The sequence below is a fragment of the Ciconia boyciana genome, chromosome 9 (genome assembly GCF_034638445.1).
Source record: "Ciconia boyciana chromosome 9, ASM3463844v1, whole genome shotgun sequence".
Taxonomy (NCBI): Eukaryota; Metazoa; Chordata; class Aves; order Ciconiiformes; family Ciconiidae; genus Ciconia; species Ciconia boyciana.
The window spans coordinates 22,795,152-22,820,981 of record NC_132942.1 but is presented as its reverse complement, the minus strand read 5'-3'; the positions used below and the strand labels follow the sequence as shown (position 1 = coordinate 22,820,981).

Genomic DNA, 25,830 nt, shown 5'->3' with positions numbered 1-25,830 from the left:
TCAATACCTTTTGAAGGGCACTGGAATCAGTGGACCCTTAAAATCCCTTCCAGTCCTGTTCCACATGAAATCCCTCCTTCCCAATAAGAACAGAGGACAGCAAATAAAAAGAGAGGGAAGGTATTAAGAAAGCCAAGGCAGAAGAGGAATTGGCTGAGGAGGCCTTTGTTCAATGTTATAACAATGGTGCAAAGAGATGATCCAGGATAGACCCACCTTGCTGACTCAAATTTGCTTACACGTGTCAGTGGGCTAATGTTTCACTGGGAGGCTTTACGCCAGGTCAGGTATCAGCCACTCTTCAGCCACTTACACATGAGAAGTGATCAAGACACAGATCCTTGCAGCTCTCAACTCTGCTCGACTCCCTCACCTTCACTATGGACAGACACCAACTTGCAATTCTTTATTTTTCTCTCTGTAGCCAGATGGGAGTTTTACAGCCTTGAAAGATTCTTCCATACTAAGGATAAGGGTACTTCAAACCTGGGGTTGTATTGCCAGCTATGTTTTGTGTAGAAAGGAGGGCAGAAAGTAGAGGGCAACTAAGTTCTGGGCAGGTCAGAGGACAAATGGTCTCCAAGCTGAGTCCTTCTAGCAGTGGATCATGTAGTAGTCCTGGAAGTACACCAGCACCATTAGAGGAGGGCCCAGGACCAGGCTGATCCCACGTGAGCATGTTACTGTAGCAGTCATCTAAAAGCCATTTCCACAGGTAGGACAGTGAGCTCTGTCAGGAAAAGCAAACAGCAGTTACTAGCAGAAGTCTGGTCAGTTGGTAATACCATTCTCTAAGGGATGTGCATGCCCTTAACTGGAGGACAGATCCATCCTGAATTAGCTTTTCTGTTATAAGGATGATGACTCAATTTATTTCTAAAGGATGCCCTTGCCAAAGGGCTCTGTGTCTGTGTGCTTCATAATAAAACAGTTAAAAACCCCATTAAAATCTTACCAGGCTAGCACAGAAAGGAGAAAGAAAGGGTCCCTTCCCACAGAGCCAAGAGCTCCCAAATTTGCAGGCATCGTGGGAATGGAAAGAGTTTGAAATTATTTTTAAAGGCTGGAAGAGATTAGATGGGAAGGATTATAGATGGCCACAGGTTTTGCACTCAGAAATCATTGCTGTTTGACAGATCATTACACTGAGGAAATCTGCCCCCAGGCAACGCTCAAAAGCCTTCAAATTAGCGGGAAGGCTCATTGCAGATCGAGTGACCTAGTCCACCCTCATTGGGCTGCTTACAAAACCCTTCTCACCCTCAGTGAGAACTCTCTGAGACTGGAAGTTCAGGTATAAATGGCTCAAAGATCTGATTTATGTTTTCTTACCTCTCCAGTGGCTCTAGACGTTAGGCAAAGCCTCCAGAGAATGAGGAGGTGCCTTCCTGATGGACTTACAAACAGGTGATGCTGGATGCTTGGCTGGTTTTTGTGACAGAAATGAAGGATGCTCTTCGTGACACAGCAGGAATTACACTGCCACAGAGCACTCCGTCCTGAAACCAATCCTTTGCAGTCTTGCCTCTTTTATTCATGTCAGAAAATCAAAATCAACAATTTTAACTACCAGCCTAAAACTACCATCTTTGTGCTTTAATTGTTAAATATCATTAAAATAACAGTAGCAAGAGCTCTGTGATCAGTGCCCTGATAGATTTATGTTTGCTGGCAGATTCCTCATTTTAATGTCAATCTTCCCATACCTGAGATAGCATAGCAGTAAACATCCCAAACTGGAACATCTTCAGTGAGATAGCAATTAGATAGTGCAAAAGACAAGATCAAGAGTCTGACATGCATTGTCCTGTGTGATTATGTCTTGTATTGGCTCTGTACAATAGCAGGTGAGGCATAGTTGAGCGAGCATGAAAGACCCAATACTAGTGGGATTTCATTGACAGATTTTTCTTCATATAGTAGTGAAACCTAAGTTAAAATGAATTAAAAAGGGGAAAGAAAGCCTTGAGATTCACAGCTTCTGCCAGGCCAGCAGTCTATGGCACTGTTCCCATCAAGTGCAGCTAAACCGAGCTGGCCAGCCAGGATGTCTGTCCCAAGTATGATTTTTCCAGCTTTGTTCATCTGTTTTTCTGATGGTCCCATCACTTTGGTCTGAACAGCAAGGATCAGCAGTATACAAAGAGAAGTCTCCTTAACACTCCAGTCCCTGCCTTGCATTGGGGCACCAGTGGCTTCCCAGGGCTTCCCCAGAGCAATAGCTGGAAGTCACAAAGCAATGTTCTTGGTTTAGTGATGGTGTAATCTGTGCTACAAATTCTTCTGTCCTAGGAGGAGGAGATACCACGCAGACTGATGGCTCTTCCAGTTTCTTCCTACATCCAGCTATCCTGCCTCATTGATGTGAGGATATGAGAGCTCCCTAAATTTTCTTGTGTGACATATCCCTAATCTCTGTGGGAACTGGGCTGTTCTACCACCTGCAAAGCTGCAGGATGCCTGAAGACATGAATGACTGATAGAGCATCCAATGACTAATGCAATGGTTTGCACTGCAGAACAGGGTCATACAGGCCTGTGACAGAAAGCTGGCCAGGGCCACAATGCAGTGCACAGATACTTTTACAAACAACTCTGCCTGTTGGGTACCAGATCCTTTGCAGTGGGAGGCAGAGTGTGGCACAGCCTATTCACATTTGCTGAACTGCTGCAGTGCCACTTTCCTCCACTTTCCTCCAGGCATACGTACCTTTTAACTGACCCCACACTGTTTCCCAGCCACTGTTTCCTAGGTCCTGGGAAACTAAAAATTTTCTTCAAAGGTCAGCTAAAGGTCTCTCCTCTAACCACTGACATTTCTAGTTTAATCCAAAGCTTACTTTGAATCCAAGCTAGCAGATTGTCAGCATGGGTGGAAGGCGAAGAACTGCAAGCGCTCAAGCTACTAATGCAGTGTGGACCTGGCCACTCAGGACTGCTAATGCAAGGATGCTGGAGTGCTAATCTAATCAGTTTGTGAAGCTCGAGTGTTATTTTGCAATGTGACTCCTCTCACTAGAACTCACATCAGTATTTAAAACCATTTGTTAGCTAACTCGCAACCCCAAACCTTATTCCTTTGGTCTAGATGTCAGTTTCAGCACATGGCACCCAGCTTAGGTTGGGATCTGTAGGCAACTAAAGCAAATCTCAAAATCTTAGCTGCTTCATGTAAAGCTATGAGTTTACGTGAATGAGAGGTCATGACTATGGCCAGGACAGCTGCTACTGTGACCTACCTTGCAGAAACACGCCAAGAGAAGGAATGCAGCCGGCCGGGCCTGCCACTTATCATAACTGTGATGCAGTAAGAGCTTGTAGATGTGTCTGTTTACAGAGCACAAAAAAAGGTGAAGAAGCTTGATAAATTGTTCCCAGTACACTGCTAGTCATTAACATCAGGATTAATCACACAGAGCAAGGTAATGTGGTTTATATCAATCAGCCCACCAAAGCCGAAGGAGTTGCTCCAAAGGCACACACAAATGAGTGAGGGGAGCATCTTCCACAACAGCTTAGGTGACTTGTAGAAACATGGTTCATTTCTAAGACCTCGGCATTGAGTGATGGACCTAGGGAGGAGGCTGCTCTGAACTGCTGCTGAAATGAAGTCTAAACCTTCACATGCTGCCCAGACCTGTGTGCTTCAATACAGGATCTGTTTTAACCCCTCCTTTGCCTCTTTTCCTCTGTACACATCATAAATCTATTAATACAGGAGGAAGAGAACTTAAAAAATTGACTTCTTAAGTTAGGCTCTCTGTCCATACTGAAGGCACTGAAAACAAGCAACTTGCTTCTGGTTTTCATGAGTGCTGAGTACTTATTGGATGCCATAAAAATATCTGAGGCCATTTATTTGGCTTCTGATTTATTGGCCTCAGGAACCTGATTTTATGAACTACTTTTTTAAACTCAGCAAAAGCTCTTATCACCAAGAGATTGACACAAGGGTCCTCCACAAAATGTTTGTGACTTTGTAGGGGGTGAGTTGTCATCAGAGTATCACAGATGCTGCCAGTCCTGATCACTTAAAAGGCTTGGTATTTACACTGCTGCCTTTTCAACACTGCTCAAGCAGTAAAACGGCAGCAATCCTGACTTGTGTACCCACTTGCTGGCTGTCACTGGGTAACAGGTGACAGTGTCTCTCTCCTGGAGTCTTTTGGGCTAAAACACATGATCATTCTTTACCTTTCTGAATCTGCATGTGATGATGAACAGACCCCCAGAGGCACTGATGGAAAGAAACATTCTGGCTATTTATAGATGTAAGTAAGATCCAGTTTCCAGCTGAAATATTAAGCAGTGGTTTGGAATCTGCCTCCTTCCTAGACAGCTCCTGAAGATGCTCATAGCCAGGGCTTCCTGGACCTTCCCAAGATTTTGGGGTGAAGGAGCAGAGCTGGTGATGTAAGATGTATTCCCTGATGGGGAATAGTAACTCCTGCCCTCAGTTTCCTGCAGTGGGACTCCCCTCTTCGATCCTTCCTTAGAGAAGGGCTGAGATTTAGATTACTGGGGCTACAGTGCTATTTCTGAAGAACTTGTTCCCAGCAGTACAAACTACATGCTTACAGAAACTTTTATGCTTTTAAATTAACAAAGTTATTTAATTTCTGTCAGCATCCTGCTGTTCCTTTGAGACTATGCTAAAATGTAAAGCTTGCTCATTAATTACTTCAAATGTCAAGGTTTAATTACAATGCCTCCAAGTTAATTTTCAAGCCATCCAAACTTTCAGAGCCATACAGGAGACAGACAGACATACTCACAGCAAGTTAATCCTTCAAAAAAGATGATGATTATGATTAGTGTTATTGATTTCCCAGAGGCAGTATTTCATCTTTCAAACACAGAGCACATTAACTGGAGTGTGCAGAAGCCACTGTCATACCTGTCTAGCCATCTGTGGGCTGGGGTATTCCACCTGGACCACAACTGCAAGAGTGAGTCTGCGTTTCTGCAAGAAGAGGAGGAGTAAAACCAGGCTTCACTACATAGCTCCAGAGAAAACACGCACGCATCCTACTGGATGGACATCCTTCCCCAGGGGTGAGGTAAAGGTGCATCAAAAACCAAATTGCACGTGGGCTGGTTGTCACAGCACAGCTGAAAATCTTTCTGTAAGCATCGTGGATTCCCGGCCACCCTTGAAGCCAGAAATGAAGGCAACAGTTGTTGTTTGTTGCAAACCATGCCGATTTGAATGTCAGTGTTCCTACAGCAGTATCCCATATTTTTTCAGATTTAGAGTTTAGAGACCATGACCTCAAACACAAGATAACAGCTACAATGTTGATGTGGTAAATCACCTGACTTAAAGCTGATAAATAATTTTTGGCCCATGTCAGCCGTGAAGGTATATCAGGCTTACTTATGAAAGCATGAATGAAGTCCTGGGTACCAGGTACCAGAAAGCCCCTAAAAACTGGCAGCTTTAGATTTCAGCAAAATCATGTGCTGGAAAGTGTTATGGAGATTAGCTGCTAGCTGTAGGTATTTCCCAGGAGGACAAAAGAAAATGCCTCTCTGCTGCAGCCTCCGCACCTGCCTGACAGTGCACCTGACCTGTGATGCATGTTCAGTGCCATTGCTACAGAGCGCAACATCGGGCTGAAGGTTTCAGAGTCTGTAATTTAAATGGCACCAGTCCCAGTTTCCCTTTTAAAGCTGTGGCAGTCTGAGAGAACCAGAATGGTTGGTCAGTCAAGGTGACAAATGTCTGCTAGATGAGAGGTACCAGCACATGTTGCCTTGTCATTGACTCTGCCAGAATATAAAAGTTTCATCTTCCTGACAACGCTTTCAGGGGTGAAAGAGGATGAAGCATCCAAACAAAGCACCTCCTGATTATACTCTGGGGACTGTAATCTTGCAGTTCTCTTAGATGCTGTGTCTGTATCAGAAACTTACACTTAATTTATACTGCCTTAATAATTAATAGTCAGGATTTAGAAGACCTTAATAATTAATAGTCAGGATTTAGAAGACCGTGGCATGTTTTCATCTTGCAATATTTACTGGCTTCCTTAAAGCCCCAGCTCTGGAGCCATGTTTCAGTAGGGGGAAAAAAAATTAGTACTTTTTGAAAACTTAAAAATGGTTAAGAATTAGACATCAGAAGTTCATTATTTTCTGAAATATATTTCAGAAAAGTCATTATTTTCTGAAATATATTGTTGTCAAAGTTGTAATTTGGCTCATAAAAATGTTTGTTGTTCTAGGGATAATAACACATCCTGGGGTTAATGGATTCTGTAACCTCCTATGTTTTGGTTATTTTTAAAAATCAGTCATTGGCAGCCAGCTGGAGGGTGCTTTATTAGCAAACATCCCCGGAGAGCAGACACTCTAACACTTGATATCTTTTTTGGCTTAGAGGATATGGCAAGGACACAAAGCTCCTCACTGTACCTTGGAAAATGAGAGAACAACAATGACACAGCCTAAAATGTGCTGTGCAGCATCCCACTGACCAGTGCTGCCTTGGCACAGGGTTTCCCTTCCTGTGTCTGCCCCGTACCATGCCCTGTACCACAGTGGGGCAGGTCTGACATGTACCCTGCCCTGACGTATCACCTGCTGCATGTGTAGTTGATTTTTATTTTTCATATAAAGTAATACTACAATATCAACATTAAGTATTAACAAGTCCGAATGCATTTTACAATTTTTTAATGATGTTGGAAAGCAAAGGTCTGTATTCTTGACTCATGTGACACGACTTGAGAGATCAAAATCAACTTTATTAACACCGTGTCTTACATAAATATCCATATATATATATATATGTATATATATATATATACAGATATATCAGGTCAACCCCCATTCCTTTAATGCATTGCAGATCCTGTTCCCCTTTTAGGTCAATACATGTTCCTGTTCTCTGTGGAAACCCACATTATAACTTCTGTGCCATCAACATTTAACTTTTTAATGTATTTTTTTCCAATAGAATAATTAGTGATATATATGGTAAATATGTATCTAAAGAATGTATAAATACATAATATATGTCTATACGTATATGTGCAAATAGTATTACCATATATTAATGGTGTTTTACTGGCTAAAGTATAAAAGTATAATAAATTCAGCTACCCCTAAAGATGATACAACCGTTCATTTGAAAATTAAATAAAGATTTCAAAATCAAACAGACAACAAGGGTAACCAAAATGAATTTTTGAGAAAGTGTTGTGTCATTTTTTTTTAAACTTTCTATCTATCATCAGAAGTGTTTTTTCCCAATGACAGCAGGCTTCTGAATGACTTCAGCTCTAGTTAAGGAATCAATAGTTGGAATAATTTTTATTTAACTGCTGACTCCTCATCATCTGTTAGTGATACCAAGATGTCTAGCTTTTCTTAGCCAATTGCACTGGAAAAGGAGCTCACATTACAGAAAATGCAGCAAAGGCTAAAAACATAAACTTCATTTAAAGTCTTCTGGTACCTTTTTTCACAGATCCATCTCCTTGTATGGGGATGCTAATGGAAACGAGAAACAGAGGCTAAAATAGTATTAGGTGCAGGATTATAGACCTGCTAAAACAGGTAAGGATTTGATATTTTTGGATCTTGTCCATACCTTACTTGAGTAAATCAAGTGTCTGCTTCTGAAGAAACAATAGTGAAAGCAAACGTTAATGATCACTCCTAATGTGAAAAAATGTATATTAGTTGCAGTCATTTATACCACAATAGGTATGAAGTCATTGTCACCCTGTCACTAATGGTTACTGTCTTCTCCACAACAATGTAAATGACAATACTAAATGTGAGATACACAAGGTGTATGATTTTGTTTTCTGAAAGCCTTATCTTGCTTTTGCCAAACATGTATTACCCACTGAACCTGACTTGTTAAATCCTAAGACAGCATTTAGTCATGCTAGAGATCTGGTAGAGGTCAAATTAGACCTGTACCAGCTAATCAGTGTTCTTGTTTGAAAACTGATTTACAGTTCTTAACAAACCTAAAACACATCACCTAGTAGTCTTATTCCAAACGAAGCAGCAGCGCACTCTTTTTGCAAGAGGTGAAAGACACCTTACCACCAGTCTAGGTAAAATTGCCAGTCTCCAAATTGCAGCAATTCTGCAAGGCAATTGAAGCAGGAGTGAAATTACCAATTAAAAAAAATGAGCCAGATAAAATGATTTGCCACTTATAGGAGAAACAGGCAATAAAAATTATCTTTCCCGCTTGGTTCAATTCTACTCCTTCAGCACAGTTTGAATATAATCTAATATAAATGTGCCCTTTCCAGAGCAACTGTTCTTACAGAGAGATTTACCTCGGTTTGATTTAAAGTAGCCATTTGCAGGCCAAGCACCACAAGAAGCTTTTAAATGTGACATTAATATAAAAGATGACAAATAAAAATGGTTCAGAGATAAATAAGTTCACAGACCAATAGAGGGCAAGGTACTAAGAGTAAACTGCAAAGCTATATGGGTCTATGGTGTATAATGAGATAATTTTGGAATTGAAAGCATGAGAAACAGAGAGCACTTAAGGGAACAAGGCTAACTAAGATAGCTTTGCTCTCTGCTCATGTTCCTCAGCCCCCGTCTCCAGGCATGAACGAGGAGGGCCGCCCTGTGGTCATGGCAAATGTGTGTGCAATTTGTTATTTTAAGTAGAAAAGCCCTCATTAAGTGAACTGGATAATGGCAAACACATCTACCCAGGACCTCAAGTACAGAAATGCTAGTGCATTAAACACAGCATTACCTTCAGTGAGTATTATCAACCTGAACCTTGCCTGCATACAAAATCTGTAACACTTTAATTATCATGAACTATACCAATATTACTCTCCTAGCATGAACATTGTTGTACAAGACTAAAGATACTACTTGTATACCAGTATGGATGATACAAGCAGGGGAACATAAGAAATAGTACAAAACCCTTTTTATAAATGGTTTCACAGGAAAAGCAAATGGATGTATTGGGCCTTTGGGCTTTAAACTCAGGCTTCCAGGGAATTCACAGTCATTCCCCTGACAAATCTCTGGATCGGACAGGAATTGCCTGGGTGATTTTTTGAACCTTCTTTTGAGAGACTGCCCATGCTCAGATAATGATCTGAGCATGTACACAAGCCACCTTCTGTCTGGGAGTCATGCAGCCATGTAACCGTGGCAGTGAATCATGGAATAATTTGGAGATCCCTGGGCTCAGTGTCCTACCCAAAGCAGGGCAAACTCTGAAGTTAGAGCCAGTCTGAGCCAAGAGGTGACATTAGCTTGAGCTCAGCACTGTGTAATGCAGGATTAACTGGAACCGGTGCACGTCCAGCAGGCTTTGGGCATCGTTGGGCAGGCATGTCATTGTCTGCACCTCACTGCGTTGATATGCCTGCTATCTCCTAAGAATACACTGAAGTGTTTTGCAATTTTCTGCTCCTGGGCTAAACAGGGAAAGATCTTAGCATTGCCCCCCCCCAGAAAAAAAAAAAAAAAAAAAAAGGCAGAGGGACAGAAAGGGCGCTTTTAACACAAGGCGCATGTTCTAAGGCATGAGAGACTAATGCCATGACAAAATACCAGTTTGGAAACTGACTTTAACAGCCATCGTTAGATCCTGTGATATCCTGGCACAAACAAAAAAAGCTAAAGATGTAATTAAAAGGTTAAACCCTGCAAAACTGCAAGGAAGCAAACAAGGAGAGATACTGAAAACTTGCCATGATTAGAAGAGTGACAAACACCACCTAGTTTTTCAGCAGAAACCTGGGAGCAGGAGAATCCTTCAGACAAGTGGAAAATGCCAATAAATTCAACCTGCAACACTGGGGTGTTGCCCTTTGCAGGGCTGGGCAGGATACTCTGCTGCATGTCTCAGGCAGAGTAAAGCAAGAAACTGATCTAGAGCTAAGGAAAAAGCTGGGTAAAATGCAGACAGAAAATATCTGCTAGACCCTCACTGTAACACTAATAGTTCAAGAAAGCAACAAATGGTAAAAGCCTCTCCTCACAGCCCTCAGAAAAGAGAGGATTAAATATCTTTCCTATCATAATCTACTCTGGAGCATGCTGAAGCATTGTGTTGGGGCAAGGAAAATAAATAAACACAGCAGGGTGCAATGTCAAGACCCACTTTGCGCTGTTAAAGTAAACATGCACTTGGGTGGATGCTGTAAGAGAAACATAAATGTCAAATAAGGTCCTCTCACTTCTTTTGCCTGACATCATCGACTATGCTCTCAGAAAACTCATTGATGGATACAGCAGCCAGCAGCACCTGGCTCAACTTTCATACAATGAAAGGTCTGGATTTTGTTGGCCTTATGATTCATTGTACAAGCACAGCTTGAAAGGCAGGCAGCAGCAAAGGAAGTCACATGAAACCTAGCTGTGAAAATATACGTATACTGAGAATCTCAGCTCCTTTGAATCTCTTCTGCACATTAGGGCACACAAACACAAATCAATTCTCTTGTCTCGACAGTGGTGTACAAGGTAGTGGGGTAAAAACATACAAGCCAATGGTGGCAGCTGCTTCCCCAAGATTAACAAGACTTGTTCATTGAAGATCTACAGCTCTTCAAGGCAAACTGCAAACCTTCAGTGCCAGTTATTTCTATCTTCACATCTGGGTGTAAAAGCTGGAAATACATTAAGAGTCTGGACAAACATGTAAGGGCTCTATCTAGGCCACCTATAAATTAGTCCTCCCAGTGACTAGTGGTTCATGTTGCGATGGGGACAGCAGGAGGTGGAGGCTTATCCAGGGAAGCTGCCACATAAGAAGTCAGTGTCTGGCAGCCTCACAGAGCATGCAGTCTGAATGCCATCCTATATGCCTTCAAAGCTAGGTCCCGAGCAGAATCCTAGCTATTAACACTCTTTCACAAATATCATGGAATTTAACAATCTGAAGGGTGTGCAAAGAGCACTGTGCAACAAGCAGAGATGGCAGAGCTATGCTCATTCCCTATACATGTTGGATAGAAAGGAAAAGGCTCAGATCTAGAGAAGAGCAATGAATGAATCACAAGAGATAAATCCCACTAAAGTCAATATGAATGTTAGAGCCCATTAATTTCAGCAGGAAGTTCGGAGATTAAATTAGTTTTTGAGTCTGGGCCCAAGTCCACTTAAAATACTACAAATGACTGGGAGGGCAATCAACTGCCATAAAGGTCACTAGGGCTTAGAGGTGCAGCAGCAGAAGATCCCTTACTCCTCCTGAGCAGCAGCTTTGTTCATAAATTACCTTTTAATGGTTGCAGACCCATGGAGAATGGTGCCAGCAGCTGGGGAACTGCTGAGAGGCTTTGCACAGGGAAAATGACATGACTGAAGTGGGTAGACTAAAAACAGGGAAGAATAAAATAACATACACAGTTCCCTCAGGGATGGGATAGTTCTTCCTGCACAAGTGTTTGGAGAAGGGACATGGCTGCTAAATAATGCTGGAATTTTCTCTCCAGCTCTAAGAAATGCTGTTTCTGCTTCTCAGCCGAGACTCTGTGCATTCCTCTCTTCCTAGCTGTGTCACCAAAAGTCACTGCATGAAGCTGTCTGTGAGTGCAGGGCATGTGCTCCAGCCAGTACAGCCTACCACTGACCAGCTTATACAGGGCAGTTTAAAGTCTTGTTCCTTAGGATCATCACGATGCATACAATACTGCTGTATCAGATATCGCATTTTGATCCCCAACCCACCAAAGAGTTACACTTCCAGGAGACCACAGCCCAAAAAGAAGCCAGGGAAGAGTTGGAAATTAAATACTCTCCAGCTAGGGAATTAAGTTCCAGGGCAGATTTTAAGAAATACTATAAAATATTCTTCTCCAAAAAAGCCTACTGATACCTCCTCAAGCCCTTTTTATTCACCCCCCCAACAAAACTGATTAAACAGCCTACCCAAAGTAATGATTCTCACAAGAGACACTAAGCAGAGACTCCATTATATCCACTGGTTTTGATATTGGTATTTTGTATGAAGGCATTTCAGTAATGCTACCATGAAGGGCAATGAATGGTATTTGACAGTATTTAGAAGGGAACAGAACTAACATGCTTGCATTCCCTGACGTCCTTTGTTTTATGTTGCAAGGTGAACTCTGTAACAAACATGCATCAGACTAGCTGTTCAACAAAAAGCATGTAGATTGACCTTACTGCTAATTTCAAGATGTATTCCGTAAGCAAGGCAAACTCTATGTCCTGCAGAAATAAGTAAAACAGACTAGAACATTACCTCTAGCAATGATATGAAGTAGAATATGCTTAAAGAAAATAAACTGGCATTATTTGCTTACATTTATAAGCTTCACTGATTCATGTATGTTTGGTAAAATCCACTGAAAGAAAAAATAGAGAGCAATTAAGGTACACACCGTTTTGATTGGAAGGCCCTGTAAAGTGACTCATTATTTTGTGTCTGCTATCATGAGAAAACACAGCTGCAGCCTCTGCTGCATATGAGCCCATACAGACTGATGAGATGCTGGCACTGGCAAACAGCCAGCAGAAAACCCATGGGTGGCTCTTTCCCTTAGCACTGAGGATGGCTGTAAAGCCTTCACCATTGAAACCCCCTTGTGTAAGCAGGACAGGCCAATGGTAGCAGGACAAAGTCCTCCAGCCTTCTCTACCTGGGACAGAAAGGCACAAAAAAGTTCTGTTGGGATGTATTAACAGAGAAGAGCATCCACAGCATATCCTGTTGTGTGAAAAAGGCTGCCAGCTGAGGTGAACAGCTTGCAGGGATAGCTATTTTAAGTGCTTTATTACAGTGAGGGCTTTATGAGAACTATATCATGCTTATACTGGCATGAAAAATATACTTTATGCCCCTAAAAATCTTTGAACAAATAACTCCTTTACTATTTTCAGCTGCCCACGCTGCTGGCAGAAAGGATTCCGGAGAAATTCTGCAGAGGATCCTGGACAAGCCAGGTGACAGTTGCTGGGAGACTGCCATGGGAAGCACAGGAAAGAATTATTTGTATTAATGTAGCTACACAGCTTTTCTTCTGCAGATCCCGAAGTTCCTTAAAAAGTTACAGCCTTTCACAGAGAAGAGAAAACTTAGACCCAGAGATGCAAAGGGTCATCTAGCAGGCCATAAAATGAGACAGGCAGCACCCCTGATCCCAGTGTCTTCCCTTTCCTTTCTTTACATTGAGTAGGCACTGGAATCGTCATCTGTGGGGTAGCTGCTGTGTTTAAAGAGATGAGGATAAGTACAGACATGATAAAGTGAGCCATTTCTGCAGTACATAAGCATTAAAGTAGTTGCAGAGGTGGTTAGGAGAATAAAGTGGTGTAGGTCAGCCATAACTTTCCTATAATGCTAGATGCTAAGAACTGCATCCCAGCAGTCCTTGTTATATGTGACAACTGAATCCCTGGGTTTTAACGCTAAATGAAAAACCAATACCTGTTGAAATTGCAGCAGCATAAGATGAAAGAGAAATATCTGCAAAGCAAACAAGAAGAGACTTCAAAGCCCTTCATTGATTCCCTCCCACTAAAGCCACCATGTCCTCAGGCATCCTTCCATATCTCCATCTATTTTGTATTTAGATACCACAACCACCACAGTGTCTTCAAGTGTAATTAACTGACACTGAAATTGGTTATGCTGCAGCCATCCCATGAAGGTCTCAGAGACTGGCATGTGTCCCAGCACATTACTCACTCTAACACAAGACTCTTCTCACTGTCAGTGTTTCAGAGCATTCACCATGCACATTGCCTGCACTGACAATGGCCTTGTCAGGCCCTGCCTTGCCTGGCTGGGCCAATGCATCTGTGATGAGCTGCTAGACTAGGGGGCTTAATTTGGTCTGGTTCATTGGCAGGAGGTGAAAGAGTCCCACACACTTCACATCACCTCTATGAAATTGCCAGATCCTTCATGAGCCCCTTTAAAGGTTAATCCACAATGATCAAATAGTAACTTCCATTCAAATATCCTAAAAAAGGGGAGAGGGATTAGAAAGGACTGGGTGAAATTCCCATGATTAGCAAAATACCACTGTGTGATGTCTGAAATTGTCATTATTTCACAGCGTAATTGCATCACCTTAGACTTAGACACAAGGAAAGCAACCGCAGACAGCTCTGGTGATTGCTAGCATTTTTAGAGATTTTAGCAGCATACAGTCTGTAGGACATTTGTTTACTCCTCCAGGGCCCTGCAGAGTTAAGAAAATAGTTTTGTAATATCAGAAATAGCTTTCCGCTTTTTGTCAAACATCAGGAGAACTATGCCTGTGTGATATGGCAATGTTTGACACACAATTGTAACATCAGCATCCAAGGGAGCGATGTGAACCTTGGTATGAATCTCATGGCTTAATACAAGAAGTGTTACTGTCCAAGGAGAGTCTCAGAAGTTGCCAGGTTTAAATCCAGTGTCATTTTCTTACCACTTCCAGGAGCCTCTTAATGATATAGCTGTGTCTGTAGCATGAATTTCTTGGGAAATTCAGGTGGTAGCAAAGTGTGGGCGCTAGCAGAAAGTACTGCAAGTTTGAGAGGAAAGAAGAGAAATACCACACCATTTTCTTGTGTAAAGTCTAGTGAAAAACGAATCTGCTCTAACATTCAGACCCCAGCTTGTTCTGTGGACTTCTGGGAGCTGTATCAGTGCATACCTTGTTGTGGTTTCACTAGCTGTAGCTGGGAAATAGATGAGAGTCACTGTGTTGCTGAAACCCCCATAGATATACCAATCTTAAGCAGAGCTTCGGGCTTTATGAAGACCATTCCCAGCCCATGGGGCATGTACATCCTCCTGTGACTGCACAGAACCATGACCAGCACATCACTAAATCCCTACCATAAGTTAACCTCATGTAAAAAGAAGAACAGGGACTTCAAGCTTCCCTTCAGAACTAATAATGTAAACAGAATGAGATGCAGATGATGCCAAGTGCAGGACCGCAACACTGATGGGGTGCCACTGAATGACGTGGATAGAAAAAATAGTATCATCTACACTGTATTGACATAGGGTGATTGCTGGCTTGTTGAAGTCAATGAGAATGTTCTTGATAGGGTGGGGCAGTGAAGAATTTGTTCTCTATTTTTGCATATCCTAGGTGCCCATGCACTCATCAAATTTATAACCTTGATCTAAGGACAAAACTGAAAGAGCCTCATAAGCCCAAATTGCACTGCATGGCAGGTAAAATTCACTGCATTTGTAAATTGGACTGCCCGACTGCTGCCTTGTCATGTTTAGTACAAAATGTTTTGCGATGTGTAAGGGTATAGCACCCCAAAGTCTCATGCTAAAAAGCTGACGTAGTGTTTGTTCAGTGGAATTTAGCAGACACAGAGCTCAACTCTCATAAATGAGAAGGGAACTGGGAACCCATTGAAGAGAGCTTCTAAGGCAAACACATCCTCTTAGCAGGTTTTATCTCTGCACCGGTAGATCGAAGAGCACTCTTGCACAGCTGTACAGTGTGCAGGCACTATTACTAGTCCTCTACAAAATGGACTGGCTTGCTTGTTGACTTGCAGGACTGTGAGACATGCATCACACGTGAAACTCATGATGAAGAGTTCGGGGATTTTTAATAAACAGATATCTAATGTTAGACTATCATTTAGGAACCTAAACTAATACCCTGACTTTCATAACACAAGACGCTCCACAACACCCAAGGAGTCCAAGTGAAGGAATTTTTCAAAGATACAAATTAATTTTATCAGCCATAAAAAATGGATGATACAAAAACATGTTTGAAAATGTTTCCAGGAACTTCATGTGCCCTGGAATACTCACTAGCCACCAACACTTGTGATTTTATAAAAATGCTTTCCATTTGAAAATTTTTTTCTATGCCTCCATTGCCTAGTGAAAGACACATACACACAAAAAAGACCAGACAGGAGGAAACAGCAGTACTTCTTACACCTGAAGTGCTGTCAAATATACAACATCAAGCTTGAAGATGGTAATCTTAGGTCACTTCTAAAAACAGTAATTTCCAACAAAGGTTTGATTTTGAAGAAATAATGTCACATGTAAGAGATTATGAAAGCAATAGTTGTTCCTTTGGCGGAAGCAGAAACTACCCACTTGCTAGCCTATCTCAGCAACTTGATGTAGTGTTTGTAAAAAAAATCCTACTCTGGTGACAGAGAAGAGGTAACCACTGTAAAAGGACGAATAGTTAGTTACCTTTTACTTTCAGGTTCACTGGGTACATGATCTGCTCTGACTGTCCTCTTTCATTCTTCCTGGAGCGATGGCTGGAATGCTCTGCTGTGAACAAAAAGCATAAAAGGGATCATAGGGATCAGGTGAATCGGAGGCCACAAATGATGTTACGTAACCACGAATGGCTGATACTGCACCAGTCAACTTCTCATGAAGTCAAGGTGATGGCATCAGCATGAATATTTTATCCCCTTCTGCTTTTGCTTTGATTCTTGGGCAGTCTCCAGCAAACTGGGTGAGGGATCCCTTCCCTCTGTCTTCTGGGATTCAATAGGCGCTTCCACCACCCCAGACTCCAAGCACCCACAGTCTCTAACTGGTGTACCTTTTTAACTCACCTGGGAGTTAACTCACCTTCTTAAAAACGCTGCTGTCCTCTTCTTACAAAGAGGGCACAGAGGAACAGCCAAACTACTGCACAAATTCTTAATTGTGTTTAATTGTGTTTTGGCATTTGACTATGAGTTCCTCCTCAGCATCACTTCCTCTTGTCTCTAGGGTGTCAGCTGTGAGTTAGGCACTTAGGTACCTCTTTGGCTTCTGGCATAAATGACTTCCTTAGTGCCACACGCAGACAACATGGGAAGCCTGGATCTGACACTGTCATTCTTGGTCTAATTTAAAAGGAGATCCTGTCATGAAAAATCTCCCCTTTGAGATTATGATGTGCCTCACAAAATACTAGTAGTATAACCAGAAAGCAGGATTTTCTTGCAAGATTGTGTACTACTTTAAAAAAGATTCATATGTTCTAAGAAGAGCAGAGGAGAAAGGTTAAAAAGCAGAATAAATAAGACTTTGACTAAGAATAAGCATGCAGTGTGATATTCAAAAAAAAGCTCAGCATCAGCTTAACACTGCTTTCAAATTTGTCAAAGGCAGAGAAGAACTGAAATAAATTTAGCCATTATTCCCCATTAAGGCTACACCTCCATGGCAAAAAAGGCAAGTTTTTACACTGAATTAGTTATCCAGCTTGAATTAGGCACATTGTGCATACACTTTACCCAATCTTTACTTATATGATCCCATGTCTGTCTTCCGCGGAGCCTCTGCTTCACTCAGTCCACAAGGCAGAGATGCAGAGGAACTTTGACTCACCAGATAGGATGAGTCTTATTAGTTCCAAGACAAGAGCACAGAATGAATCAAAGTGCCTTTTTCAAGCGGAAGAGGTCTGCCAGAAAGAATGGCGGGAACAAACAATGCTCAGGAGAAAACTGAACCTGAAGACTGAGCAGGAATATTATTAAAGTTAATAAGAAAAGCAAACAGAGAGGTTTGGAGGAGAGAGGGGAAGGAATTTATGCATTAACTTGCCCCATCTTTGTGGGGTTTGTCCATTTGTAGGCATTTGGACCACTGTCCTCCTCCCCTCAAAGTCAATCGTAAAACCTCCCTTTGATGGACTGATGCATGGACTAGCCCTGCATAGCAATTTATGCCTTGACATGTACAAGTTAATGAATCCTTCCAGTATTGGTGAGGCAAGAGATGTCTACATGGCCCAAAGGCTCTCTCTACTGATAGCGAAACTGAAAAGGAGAGAACTGACTTTCTCTGAGTCACAAACTACATCCTTGGCAGAACTGGGAGGGGTTCAGAAAACTGTAGGGTGCAGAAATCCCAGTTCTGAGCTCAGCCCATGCATAAACAGATCATAATTTTTAATGTCTGCTGCCAGTCACACTGACAGAAGGGTTCTGAGATCTGCTGACTTTGTGTCCTGACAGTTCCTCTAATAGACTTGGTACTCCCCTCCCTATGCCATTGATTCACCCGGTAGTAGTAGAACAGTTTCAGGGTAATGATAAGATAAACAAACAAGGTCAGCAGCCCTCCAACTAAGAGAAAGAGGAGAAAAAAAATTAAATGAAGCAGGAGCTAACACACCAAGTTATTGTAGCTTCCCAAGTGCAGACAGTGCAAGAAACTCCTCTATGTTTGCCAATCAGATAGCAGATATCTCTGTTTATACAGCCTGCCAGATGCATCCAAAATAGACATCTACAAATTATTCTCTTGTCTAAAATGAGATGCAATGACACTCAGCTGTGCAAATATAATTTTATTTTATACATACCTGGAACTAAACTCAGCCCAGTTGCATGTCAACATAGATTCAGTGTCCACCATGAAGGGTCCTCCTAGAACTGAAAGGATGAGAGCAGTCAGCCTCATCCCAGTCTGAATTTGTTGAGCAGTGAGATACAGGGACCTTAATGAGAAACACAGTCTGCACTGGAAAGGACAACTGGGATATGTTATCAGCTAGGACATCAGTAACTCCACTGAAAAGCAATCATTTGGCAACGCGTGAGCCCATAGGTGCCAGAATAGCTGTCATCTGCCACTGTATTTAGAATAGGAAGTAACTGTGGTAGCGTTTGTTTGTACTTTTAATAGCAGCCAGTATAGATAGTTAAACCATAGAACACATCAGAAGAAAACCCCTCACTCTAATACCTTTCTCTCTTCCCAGATATCACTGTACAGTTTAGATGGTGCCATTAAATCTTTGCTTGCACACAGCAAGCCCTACACAACAGCCCATATAAAAACAGGGACACTCTGAGAAAGTGACTTAATTCACTATCATTTATTATTCCACTTGACTGAATGTCAGCCATGTGCCTGTTGATCTCATCCCTCTGTTCTGTGGGCACACATACAGACAAAGAAACTGCAATATGTTCTTAGTCTATTCTTAAGTAGCCCACTCTAGACATAGAAACACAGAGGGCATTAATAGCACAGATAGGAGAAAGAATCCCATTAGCTGCAACTTTCTGAAGTTGCAAGTGATTTATGAGTTGTTTCAGCAGATGGAGCCATGGCAGTACACACCATGAATTGCCAAGTAGGCCAATTCAGTGTGTTCAAAGGAAAAAAAGCTTCTGCCTGCTATGAGGATATTTTCAAATCCAGGCAAATGTATCCAGGCAAATGTGTGTCATCCAGGGAACTACATGCTCTTTTAGAAGATGGATTGGCTTGCCCTGAATCTCCTAGGACTGATTTTTAGATCTATAGGATCATTAGTAAATATACATTAGTATCACAACCTAAGCTTATGGTTTTAACATGCATTTGAAAGCTGGCAGGTCCCCAAATCATGCCCACTCAGCAATTCTGGTACATAAAGATCAGCTTTTGCCACGATAATCAGCCGGTTCCCTTTACTGGTGCCAAAATCCACTTTTTTAAAGGTCAAATATCACTACCATGGAAATGGCATATAGCTGCAATTGCTGAATTGTTATGTTGCAAGATATCCCTGGCTGATGGAGTGAGGCTTTCAGAATATTTACACACACACATATTGAGGAAAGTAATACAAATAAGAATACAACAATTCAAGTTTCCAGAAATACATTAATTTATGAGTATAACTCTTTAAAGGTTCTAGGAAGATAACTATGATCATAAACTTAGGCATAAAACAGCATGGAATTCATGGTACAATTAGAATTTGAGATAAATGGATTAATAATCTCCTGCTCAAGCATCTAATTAAGAAGAAGCTGCATTCATCAAAGGCTTCTGTTGACATTATACATTACTGAAGGGGAATTGGGATTTAATATCTCTTTGGTATGCAAACTCATTACCATATTCCCTGATGGAGGCTACACACATATACAAGGGCCAGAGATTATTACACTTAATATAGAAAGACAGAATGCTTTCAAGAATTGACCCCTTATGCATTGCATGCTGCATAAAACTCGCTCATAAGCTACACAAGAGTGACTTAGCAAGTCTGCCCATATACTTTTAAATGCTTTGTAGTTTTGAGTGTTAAAGATAGTATGGCAGCTCTTCTACAGTGACAATCACATCAGTTCTGGGACATGTTGCCATTGTACTGCTGGACTGATGGTAAATCAGGGTAACACTTCTAGCCCAAAACAAACCTCCCACCCGCAGTTATGACTTTCACTCTACAGACCATCACAGCAGGGAATGTTACAGTGAAAGCAAGTTAAGAGGCTGCAACACCAAGCCTATGCTTTCAGCACCACAAACCTATGCAGGACACGAATGGTATGTTATTACATTATCCAGGGACAACTTGGCCTTATGAGTAACATGCCATAAATCAAGGGGAATTTGGTGAAATCGAGAGCTCAACAGAAGGGCTGGACAGAAACCAAAGTCAGGCATGCAAGGAATTTCTGCCATGCATTCCTACTAAAGGCTGGAGGTCTAGCTTCTAATATATCGTTCAGTCCCAAGCTCCAAATCAAAGCCTTCTCATTGCGCTGACTGCTGTGGTAGTTTTGGATTGAAACAGCTATAGAAACTGAGGCCACAAACCCCTTCTCATTGGGGAACAAATCTAAATTTAGACCCTAATCTTCAAATGAACGTATGACGCTGATCTACCTCACTGCATTATTAATGTTCTTTACAAATACATGATGTCTTAAAGGCATTTTCTTTTCCTGTATATGTGAAAAAGAATCAGATTAAAAGGATGGATTCTGTTAGAAATACCCACTATTATACAGAGCAAGCACAATTAACAAGGAATCAGTTCACCCACCTTTTTTTAATACCTTTCTATAAAAACTGCAGGAAGTGCAAGCAAAAGAGAAGCTGACAAGAAGGAAATCATAAAACATCAAGAAATAACTGTATTGTACACTGGTGTGAAGACACCGTTGGTACGTGTGCTCAGAGGCTGGGCTAGGCTGAACTTGCTGGCAGCAGTGGCAAATTAAAACTTCTTTGGGGATCATCAGTCAGGCTGCTGCAAGGCTTAGAAGAGGTTACCTAGAACTGACACAGTGAAATGATGAGACTGCAAATAAGATAAATCATATTCACAGCCAGCTGCTAAGCCATCCTCCTGGGGAGGTCAGACCTCTCTTGTAAGGAACCTTCTGTGGATGAGGTAGCTTGCACTGGCATCAGATGAAAAAGCTGGGCAGAGAACCTATATGAATCTACAGTTTTAAAGTGCTCCTGTAGAGTTGTCTGTGTAGTCCAGGAGTGGCTCTTTAAATATTTTTGCACCAGCCTGCTGTATTAGGGAAGGGAATCAATACCATCTCTTTGACATCTCAGGAAGCTGGGTTTCCATGAGACGTGAACTCTGAAACCTAAATGCTAATTTAAATTCAATAGTTTTAAGGGTGTCATTCCTAATCAGCTTTGCAGAAATAGCTAACTGTTTTGGTGTGGACAGTCAGAGCGAACTGTGATGATGCCATCACCTCCTCACCTAATTATTTGGAAGGAAACTGCAAGGGAAAATTTAAAAGTAGAGGAACATTCTGCAATAAAAATGTAACCTCATGCAGGGAAACAAGTGGAACAATGTTTATTAGGAACAGGAGCTAAGTGTCTATTTTCTAGTGCTTGTGATGGGTTGACCTCAGCCAGCAGCCAAACACCCACCCAGCCTCTCGCTCACTCCCCTTTCCTGCAGGATGTGGAGAAAATAAAAGGAAGGTGAAAAGACTCATGGATCAAGTTTAATAGGGGAAGCAAAAGCAAAAAGAGAAATTAATTCACTACTTCCCATTGGCAGGCAGATGTCCGGTCACTGCCTGGGAAGCAGGGTCTCAGCATGCGTAACCATTGCTTGAGAAGACAAATGCCACGACCACAACTGTACCCCCTTCCACCTCATTTTCCTGAGCTTTTATTACTGAGCACAATATCATATGGTATGGAATATCCCTTTGGTCAGCTGTTCCAGCCATGTCCCTTCATCATCTCTTGCCCACCCCCAGCCTACTCCCTGGAGGAGGGAGCAGAGAAAGTCTTGCCACTGTGCAAGCACTATTCAGCAATAGCCGAAACACTAGTGCATTATCAACACTGTTTTAGCCACAGATGCAAAGCAGAGCACCATACAGGCTGCTATGAAGAAAGTTAACTCCATCCCAGCCAGACCCAGTACAATGCTCCGGAATAAAATTATTCCTAATGTTTAAAGCCAAAGTAGGCTTGAATGCAAAGGATGTTATAAACAACCTGCTGCAATTTTAAGCTATTGCATTAGACCTTTATCTTCATGGTTTGACTCACGCATTTCACATCATTAACATTTCAGATATGCTAACCATCTCTGTGTTTCCACCTTTTGTGGAAAAGGGGCAAAAATCTGCTGTGTGGACCAAGAAGTTCCCAGGTGCATCCCAGTTCACCAGCCATTCTGACATTGGCCCGAACTGCCTCTGCTGAGACACACCAGCAGGTCTCACCTGGTTGAGATTTTCATCTCCTTCACGTGGTTCTGTTTGGAACAAAATTTTCTACCATGTGAACAAAGCTCATCTGTACAGGAAACCAATAAGCCATACCTACAGAACTGTGAAGTCCCTCTTTGGTACCTCATGTCGCATTGATAATTACCTCCTAACAGAGTTGGGCATCTAAGAACTGTTGCAGAGCTGAGCCTTGGTCTGTGGAATGAGCTTGTTAGGAATGACAAACCTAATCATGTTTTACCTGAAGTAAAAACAACTATCATCCAGTCTGACATCTCTACTAGAAAGCCATAGCAGCATGGGTATTTAGAGACAAAACAGATAAACAACTCTGTACTGCATACAAGTGTCAGAAAGGACACAAGGGAAAAGCTAAAATGTTAGCCACATTACTTAATGCACTCAGAGGCTCCAGGATGGAGACCATTACTCAGAAGAAAAGCAAAGCATTTGCATTGAAGCACCAATCAAAGAAGTCTTCAATCTCTTTACGGACTGGTAATTGTAATATTAAAAGACACTATCAACAAAAAAAAAATCATCATTGGTGAACGGATATAACTGCACTTTCTGTAGTGGATTTACATCTATTTATGCCATGGAGATATTTGACCCTGAAATTCTGTGAGAAGGAAATAGATTTTTGAACTCCATATTTTGAAAATAAGGTCTAAAACCATCACTCATCTCAATGAGACTACTCTGGGTTTGCCAAACCTTCCCCACTGAATGTGCTTTTCTGTTATTTTACTATCTCTGCTTGTAAATACAGGATTACAAGAAAATGAGAAAATCAAAAGATAGGCAGTCTCTCCTAGAAGAGGTTAAAACTCTGCCAAAAATCTACACCTGGGTTTGTGTGATAAAGTCTGCCACTGAGTACAAGCCACAAAGTCCAGAGAAAATACATTTGCTTTTAAAATATCTCAGGGGTTTTTGTCAATTTTGAATATAACATTCCTGGATATTTAGCTGATGACACTTGCACACTGCTGACTTACTGGCAATGAGATATATTGCTGACCACTTACACGGGTGTTTCATGAAAACCAAGATAAACTTTATAGGATCAAAGAGTAGCCCATGCCTGAAAGAGACAAGCTGTCAGATTTGAGGATACACTGTGACAGGACATTCTCAGAACTACAGAGCCACTCAACTGTCAGACAGTGCAAGCTGCCTGTCTTGTCTCTTCTTCGTGTTCTCCCACACAGTGAATCACCGGACTTCTTCCAGACGGGATGTTCAAAATGAACTGCATCATCCCCTTAATCCTTTGACTCCAAGGGTTAATATCTCAAACTCTCCACACACACTTTGCAAGCTCCCACCACCTCAGATCACTTGCGTGGTCTGGCAAGTCATAGTGGGTAGAGAGTGTGGATCCTGCAGGCATCCTTTCAGCAGCTCAGAAAATGCTGCTATCAGCCCACCTCTTAGACATTTTCCTCTCATTCACAGCAGCTACCTCTCTGTCTCCTAAAGATGCCAGGAATACAAGCAAGAAACTGTGGTTTTGCTCTGCTCCTCGTGGACCTCCTAGTTGTTATTATACTAATAGTCTTTCCCACTGGGGCACAGAATTTTTGGTGTGCTAATTCTGACTATAATCACATTATATTAGCCAAATTCTCAGTATGTATTCAGTGTAACGTGACATTTCTATAGCATTTTTTACATTGAAGGATGAAAAAAACCTCTTCACAAGCTGCAAACAAGATTCTCTACTTTTTGACACGATGCAATGTGCTCCAGCAAGGTGCTGTTAAATTTCACTTCCCATATGTGATCAGAGAAGAAAAAGTTTGGATCTTTTCCTATTCTAGCATGCCTCAAAAACATGGGACAGTGTCACGAATGGAGTGAGAGTGCACTTCACTCATAAGAGAGAAGTAAAAATATAGTTTATTGATATAGAATAGGGAGTTAGCAAAGTTCAATGCAACAGTGTTTTAACAAGATTTGATGGCAAGGCACACTTGATTATTTACTGCATAGAGGACAGGGTCAGACAAAACTGTCAGGGAGACCCTCCCATTGAGTCATGAGGTTCGGAAAAGGATCCCCTTGCTTTCTAAACTCCTTCTCAGAGAGGAGTCTGGGTGCGGCTAGATGCAGTCCTAGCCCCAGACTTCGTCAACGGTTTATGTCTGAAGGATTATATATGTGCAATCAATCCTTTATATCACTTAGCTAAGATTTAAAAGTTTAGCATGCTGTTAGTCACTTACTGAGGATCTGTTGCGGCAAGGAATCTCTCAGCCTTGAGAAGTAACCTTGAGAGGCATCCCTGCTCAAGGGGAGATCCTGGCGTGCAGCCCGCTGCTGTGCAGGAGAGCTCAAAGGGCTCTTGGGCTGCTCACTATTTATGGGGGATAAGATGATTGACCCATAGTCATATTTGCATGCCGACCACAGATTTTAGTTTCTTCGGTGGGCACATTGCACAATAGCCCTAGGCTATTGTGTTGTTATCTGTCTCCTGAATCCACTTTGAGCCGATGCAGCTGTCGTGACCAAATGCATCCATTACAATCAACACTGGTGGTTATCACCTAAGCAGGGTTGCAGGAGATAAAGGTCGGGGGCAGGGGAAGCACACTATCACAGACAGCCTGACCAGATATCCGTAGTCCAGAAATAAAAAGCAGCAGCCAAGAGACAATCAGATTTAAGGTATTCAGAGATTCTGCTGGCCAAAGACAGCAAGCCATGGGCCAAAAGGAGCATTCATACTCTGACAAAGCAAAGGGAAATACTGTTTCTAAGATCCCTGGAATATCAGCATTCTGCTCATCTCATGCTGACAGATGACGGGCTGGAGTAATGCTGGTAACACTGAAACCATGGTTCAAAGAGCACAGGCAGTTGAAAACTTGAAATGCAGATGCCTGCCATCCTCTCCAGCTAGTGATCCTCGGTCACTGGTATCGACAACATGGCAGATAAAGGGAAAAAAAAAAAAAGCCAGATACAAGAAACCTGAATGAAGGCAGTGAAGAAATCGGTAGCGTTCATGTTTACACATTCATGTTTACACTTCCTGATTATACATAAGTGAGTTGATATGAACCTACTCTCCCTGCAATTCAGAATTCAAGCTCTTATTCTAGATCTTGAGAAATAAGTAATGTTGCCTTTTTTCCCAATAACTCACTCACTTAATAAAGCTCTCCAGACTAACATGAATAAGAGTGAGAACCTAGAATGAAGAAAAAGATTATCAGGATATAAAGAGAAAAATATTAAAAATATCTGTAGTCAGATATTACAATTGCTTATTTGAGTCTGAAAGACAAAGAATATTCTTTTCTTTTCTCTACAGGGGTAAAATTTGCAAATTTTAGCTTGCTTTTACTGGAAATGTCCTGGATAGCTCAGAAAAAAAGCCCAATA

The 25,830-nt window shown here is 41.7% G+C and overlaps 1 long non-coding RNA gene across 1 annotated transcript; it reads right to left on the bottom strand.

The window, feature by feature from the left end:
* Window positions 1-397: 397 nt before the first annotated feature.
* LOC140656659 (uncharacterized) lies at window positions 398-24,791 on the bottom strand. Its single transcript, XR_012044132.1, has 7 exons — window positions 24,666-24,791; window positions 18,294-18,363; window positions 16,172-16,255; window positions 4,898-4,963; window positions 3,240-3,327; window positions 1,333-1,527; window positions 398-730 (listed from the first exon to the last, which is right to left on the bottom strand). It is a non-coding gene; the product is annotated as an uncharacterized lncRNA (long non-coding RNA).
* Window positions 24,792-25,830: the final 1,039 nt, after the last annotated feature.